This window comes from Balaenoptera acutorostrata, chromosome 2, assembly GCF_949987535.1.
Source record: "Balaenoptera acutorostrata chromosome 2, mBalAcu1.1, whole genome shotgun sequence".
Classification (NCBI taxonomy): Eukaryota; Metazoa; Chordata; class Mammalia; order Artiodactyla; family Balaenopteridae; genus Balaenoptera; species Balaenoptera acutorostrata.
In genome coordinates this window covers 181,808,971-181,815,249 of record NC_080065.1, presented here as the reverse complement: position 1 = coordinate 181,815,249, position 6,279 = coordinate 181,808,971, and positions in this window count along the sequence as shown.

Here is a 6,279-nt window from a genome sequence, read left to right as displayed (position 1 = left end):
TAACTGAAACACAGGTTACCTGCTGCCCATCCAAATCCCCCGCTGGACCGGCCTAGTGAGTTCCGGCCCCGCCCAGATATCACCCCTGGCGGCCGAGGGGCACACCTGACCCTGTCCTCACCCGGTGATTCCGCCCACCGCCCCTAACATCCTCCTTCTCAGAGTCCTCCTGCCACTGTCCCTCCCATCATTTAGTTTTATGGCCTCAAATCCACCTGTTCTGCCTACGATTTTTGTTTTTTTTACATTTTAAAAATAATTAATTAATTTTATTTTTGGCTGTGTTGGGTCTTTGTTGCTGCGCGCGGGCTTTCTCTAGTTGTGGCGAGCAGGGGCTACTCTTCGTTGCAGTGTGCGGGCTTCTCATTGCAGTGGCTTCTCTTGTTGTGGAGCATGGGCTCTAGGCGTGCGGGCTTCAGTAGTTGTGGCACACAGGCTCAGTAGTTGTGGCTCACGGGCTCTAGAGCGCAGGCTCAGTAGTTGTGGCGCACGGGCTTAGTTGCTCCACGGCATGTGGGACCTTCCCGGACCAGGGCTCGAACCCGTGTCCCCTGCATCGGCAGGTGGACTCTCAACCACTGCGCCACGAGGGAAGCCCCCTGCCTACGATTTAATTTCAGACTTTGTTGACATTTTTGCCTGCTTCACACAGCTGGGAAGTGGAGCACAGGGTGGGAGTGGAGGGGGTTGGCATTTGAACCAAGGCCTCCTGGCCTCGGGATGTGTAGCTGGACCAAACACCAGGCCCTGGGGTCCAGCCTTTGGGGGTCAGAGGAACCCCCTGCCCAAAGCCAGAGAGAGCCAAGAGACTTCCTGACTCTCTCTGGGGGAGGCTCGCCTGGCCAATGCCAGGTGGGGCCTCCCTGGAAAGAGGTTGGTGCCAGGGCCAAGAGTGGGGGACCCCAGGGACCCCCCCCACCTCAGGCTTGACCTGAGGACCAGCATGGGGGGGCGAGGTGGGGCCGTCTGTGCCCCCAGCCCTGGCCTCTGCCCGCATTGGACCCCTAGCGCGTTGCTCAGCCTGGGCTGGTGGGTGAGGGAGCTGCCAGCCCGCTGGAAATTGCACTCCCTGGGGCCTCAGGCTGTGAGCCAAGGGGCAACTGGCGACTCAGGAGGAGGCCCCCAACCCCGCCCCAGCCTGGGATGGGTGAGAAACGAACCACACGTGCGATGTGGGACCGGGATGGCGCTTGGGTACGAGGAGGGGCGCCCTGGTGTCTCCTGATGTTGGCCCTGGTGGCCGGGGCCCAAGGAGGGTTCCCATTCCCCTCCGAGCCTCGTACAGGCTTCCAGAAGGAGGGAGACAGAGAGGGAGTGAGCTGCCAGGCATCAGCTCAGTTGGAGGTGGCGACCACACTGTACCCACTGGCCCTGCCCCAGCCTGCAAGGAAACCCTGGCCTGGTCCCCTGAGGGCCCCGTCTGCCTCCCAAGATCCTGGCTTGTAGCCAGCCCGTGGGGAGGGCTCCAGGCGTGAGGTGTGCGTGGCAGGGGAGCCATGGGCCCGGCGAGGCTGGCTCAGACCCGGGCTCACTGGTGGGCTTGGCACTGCAGCCGCCCACCTCACCCACCAGTGCCCCCCCACCCCCATCCTGGGGCCTGGCTCCAGTCAAAGGCATCACAGGGGTCCCCGGGTGTCCGCTGAGGCTCAGAGAGTGCCTGGACTTCACCTCTGCCCCCAACTCAGTCTCCCTTGGCAAAGCAGCAATTTCCCCCAGCCCCAGAAGGTTCTGGAATGTTCAGGAAGGCCTCATTTAACGTCAGAATCCACCTGCAGCCCCTAAGTGGCAGAGCTGGGCTGCCATCTGGCCTCAGAGCTCTTGACTCCAGGAGCTTTGGAGTCTCTCTGGCCGGCAGCTGTGTGACCTTGGGTGAGTGGCATAGCCTCTCTGGGCCTCAGTCGTGTCATCTGCAAAACGGAGCCCATGCTGGTATCCTCTTCAGGTGATTACCCTCCCACACCTTCTCTGCAAGGCGGGATTGTGGGCAGGGGCTGGAAACCCACAGGCCTGGGTCTCAGTTTCCCCTCTGATGGTATTTTAAAGGATATGGCTTCTCCCTGCCCGGCGTCATGGTGCTGGGGGCTGCTGTGTGCAGAGGGGAGCGGGGGAACTCAAGGTGACAGAAACCTGTCATCCCTGTGCTGCCCGCCCCCAGCCTCTCTTCACCCGGGCCCCCTGGCACGTTGGGGTCTGCCTGCCCCGGCACCCCAGCCCGGCCGGGTTCATGGGGCTTAAATTTCAGCCTGTGGTGGGTTGAGGAGGTAGGGGCCGGACACGCTTCATTTTTCAATTTCTGGAAATGAAAGCTGTAGGGCCACCTATTGTCGAGCGGAAAAAAGCCTGTTGCAAAATCGTGTGAGAAAAAAACAATAGCGCCTAGGTGCGCTGCTGCTGCCGAGACAGAGAATTCCAGGGGCTACGCGGGCGGGCCGGAGAACAAAGGCCCTTTTCTCTCTCCCTGGAAAGTCTGGTGGAGTGTATGTGGCAGTTTCGGGGTCAGAAAAGCCAATGAAGGTGTTTTGCAAGAAAGAAAACGGTTCGGAGAAGATCTGTCGGGACAAGGAGACAGAAGAGCATACATTTTGTTGGTTTGTTTTCGGAGGATGTTTTCCAATTTTCTAAGACACCTGTCCCTCCACTGGCAAAACACTGAGCCAGGAATGTTGGCAACCTGGGCACTGGGCCCGGCCCTGCAGGAAGCATATGGAGATGCCATGTGGGGAAGGTGTGCCCAGAATTCCCCCACCCCCCTGCCCCCATCGCTACTGGCGGTCTCCAGAGAGCAGCAATTTCCCCCAGTGCAGGCTCTCCAAATGTCCCGGAAGTCCTCATTTACAGTTGGAATCCCACCTGCAGCCACTTGGATCTCAAAAGACCAGCTGCAGCCTCTGGCCCAGCCCCTCGGCCTGCAGGGTGACAGTTCCGGGGATGGACCTCAGAACGAGGGGAGAGTCAGGCAGGAGAATGTCAGGCGACATCGGGCTCATCCTCTGCTCCGGACCTTCTCGTGGCCCCCACCGATTCCCGAGGCAGAGCCCACAGGTTCTGCTGCATCTCCCCCAACTCGTGTCCTCACTGTTCATGCCCCAGGACCTTTGCACGTGCTCTTCCCGCTGCCTGGAACTCCCTCCACCCTGACAGCCACCTGATTCCCTCAAATAACTCCCTCTCAAATCACTTTATTTCTAACTGCCCTCTGCCAGCACTCCCCGTCCCCTTTCCCGCTTTATTTTTCTCCACAGCAATGACTACCATTTAACTGGACCACGTATTTGACTTATTTCTGTGATTTACTGTCTCTTGCCTCTCTCCGCAACCAGAATGTCAGCTCCATGAGGGATCTTGGTCTGCTTTGTTCCCTGCTGAGCCCCAAGCACCCTGAACAGTGCCTGACATACAGGACAGCCTTAATAAACACGCCTCAAATGAACAAATGAATGAACAATATTAAGCACGGTGGAAAAATTCTCCTGTTTCCTGGCTTGTCATTGCCTTACCCAAGACTGGGAGTCCTGTGGAGGCAAGGCCTGGGTCTCCAGCAGGACTTGGCACTCAGTAAACAGGTGCTGAATAAATGACGGCGCTGGGAGTCCCCACAGACAGAAGCTTGGACTCTTACTCGGAGAACTGTAAACAAAGACTCCGGGCGACGCTGGAGTTTGGAGCAGGAGTGACTCTTGTCCACCCTTTTCCCTGCGCCCACCCCCGACTGCCCCTGGCCACGGGCTGTCTCCAAGAGGCCTACAGGTGAGGTGGTCCTGACCCTGGGCAACACGGGGCGGGCGACATGGGGCTCAGAGGGAGCCGTATGGCAGGCACAGGCAGGCAGCAGGCGGGAGAGGAATGCTCTGGCCGACAGGAATGAATAAACAGGCTCCTTGGATGTCAGAGGTTGGGGGGTGGGGGACGCCTTGAACCTCATGCTTGGCTGAGGATGTTTGGACAAGGCAGGCGGCCAGGTGGTGTCATCAGGGCTAAAATTAGCCTCTGATTCCCGCTTAACCCCTCCCTCCTGGGCCAGGAGGCCGGGACAGGCCATCACTTCAGTGAGCACTAACTTTGTGCCAGGTCAAGCTCCTCTGTTACATGAATGCATTGAATCCTCTCAATGACCCCGACAGTCGGTACTATTATTAGCAGTATTATTATTAATCCCCATTTTACAGGTGAGGAAACTGAGGCACCGAGAGAGCACTTGGTGTTCTCACAACTTGCATGGGCTGGTATTTGAACCTGGGCTTCGGGGACGGTGCTCTCACCATCGGAGCCTTGCTGAAGGCTGGGGGACACAACAGAGACCCCACGCAGTGGGTACTTGGGGGCGGTGGGCACACGCTCCCCCCCCTTTTCCTCTCCCCCAGGGACCTCTTCAGAGCCACAATTTCAGCATCCAAATTCAAATATGTCCACTGCGGTTGGCAGCTAGATACGGCCTCAACTTCCCCCATCCACACCTGAGCCCTGATCCCAGGCCCCCCGGAGCCCCAGGTCCAGCACCTCAGAGGGAGACACACCTGACAGGGAGGCCCCCAGGGTCCCGCGGGGCCGGGGTCCCTCTGATCGGTCCGTGCGGATCAGCATCTGGGTGTTTGCCCATAACGCAGGAAGGCCAGCCGAGGCCTGCTGTTCACCCAGGCAGGATCAGGAAAGGGCTGCCAGAGAGAATCCAGCTGAATCTGAACCTCAGGTAGAAAATTAATCATGTTTTGGTGTAAGTATATCCCACGTATTGCGTGGTTCATTGCCTATTGGGAGTTCAAACTTCACCGGCCGTCTGTATTTTTATTTGCTTAATCTGACAACTTTAGCTCCCCACCGCCGCGCAGGCAGGCTACGAGGAGGTCAGATAAGCCACAGGAGGCGCTGGATGGTGAGGTGACTCCTGCCCAGCTCCTCAGGGCTGGAGTGGAGGGAGGACTGCTTGGGGGAGGAGGTGTGGGAGGAGCTTTGGGGCCTCTCTTCCCCACCCCCACCCCTCCAGGTCCTGCCTGCTTCGCCCATTATTCATTTTTAGTGATGGTCACTGAGGCAGAGCGTGGGCAGGGAACACCTGGGCCTGAGGCTCCCGCAGCTGGCGGCCTCACTAATGGGGACTAGACGGTGAGTGAGGGCGGAGGGGGGGCGGTCCCTGCCCACCAGGGGTCTGGCCTGGGGCAGGAAGTGTCCAATTTGGGGCAGGGGCAGGAAGCAGACCCCCACTGCACCCTGCCATTTCCTTTTGCACTGAGACAGGAGACCAGGGACTGCATCTCTGGATGCTTTTACCTGATTCCACCACCACCCAGGCCAGGTCCTCCTGGGCCCCCGAGTTCCAGATGCTCAGGGGCGGGGCGGAGGGGGTGCTGCTCTGGCCCTCCTGGCCTCCTCCCACCCTCTGGTTCCCCATGTGCCTGCCTGGCCCGGTGTGGTACCCATGGGGGTTACTGAATCCTCACAGCCAAGCTATGCTGCGGAGTGGCAACCGAGGCCGGGAGAAGGGGCTGATTGGCCACCAGTGGCAGAGCTGGGACTGGAACGTAGGACCTTCTCCCACCAGAGTCGGTGCTCTTGGCCACGTCCCTTTCCCTCTTACTTCTGAGCCATCTTCCATGCTGTTCCTCTGGCCTGGGTCACTCTTTTCCCCTTCTCCTGGAAAGCTCCTATACATGCTTCAGTACCCCTTTCTCCCTGGACACCCAGGCCAGGTCAGGTGCCTCCTCTGGGTCCCCCCTGCCCTGTGCCTGTGCAACCACATTACAGCCCTGGTCAGCACGAGCTATAACTGCCTGTTCACGTGTCCGTGTCCACCACTGGACTGTGAGCCTTGGGAGGGTAGACTGGGTCTGTCTTGGTCATCGCTACATCCCTAGTGCCCAGCACAGGGCCTCGGACACTGCAGGTGGAAGTGCTCTGGAGTTAGTCACAGGGCCTTGGCTCTACCCCCATTTGCTGTGTGACCCTGGGCAAACAGCTATCCTTCTCTGAGCCTTGGTTTCCCCATCTCCAAAATGGGGTACTAGCACCTCCTTCCTAGCCTGAATCGTACAAGAGATGTTGGAACCATGCTTGGCTCCCAACAGGAGGCTCAACAAAGGTTTATCTAAACATTTAGGCAAATTAAAACCACAACGAGGGGGCTTCCCTCGTGGCGCAGTGGTGAAGAATCTGCCTGCCCACGCAGGGGACACGGGTTCGAGCCCTGGTCCGGGAAGATCCCACATGCTGCAGAGCAACTAAACCCGTGCCCCACAACTACTGAGCCTGCGCTCTAGAACCTGCAAGCCACAACTACTGAGCCCA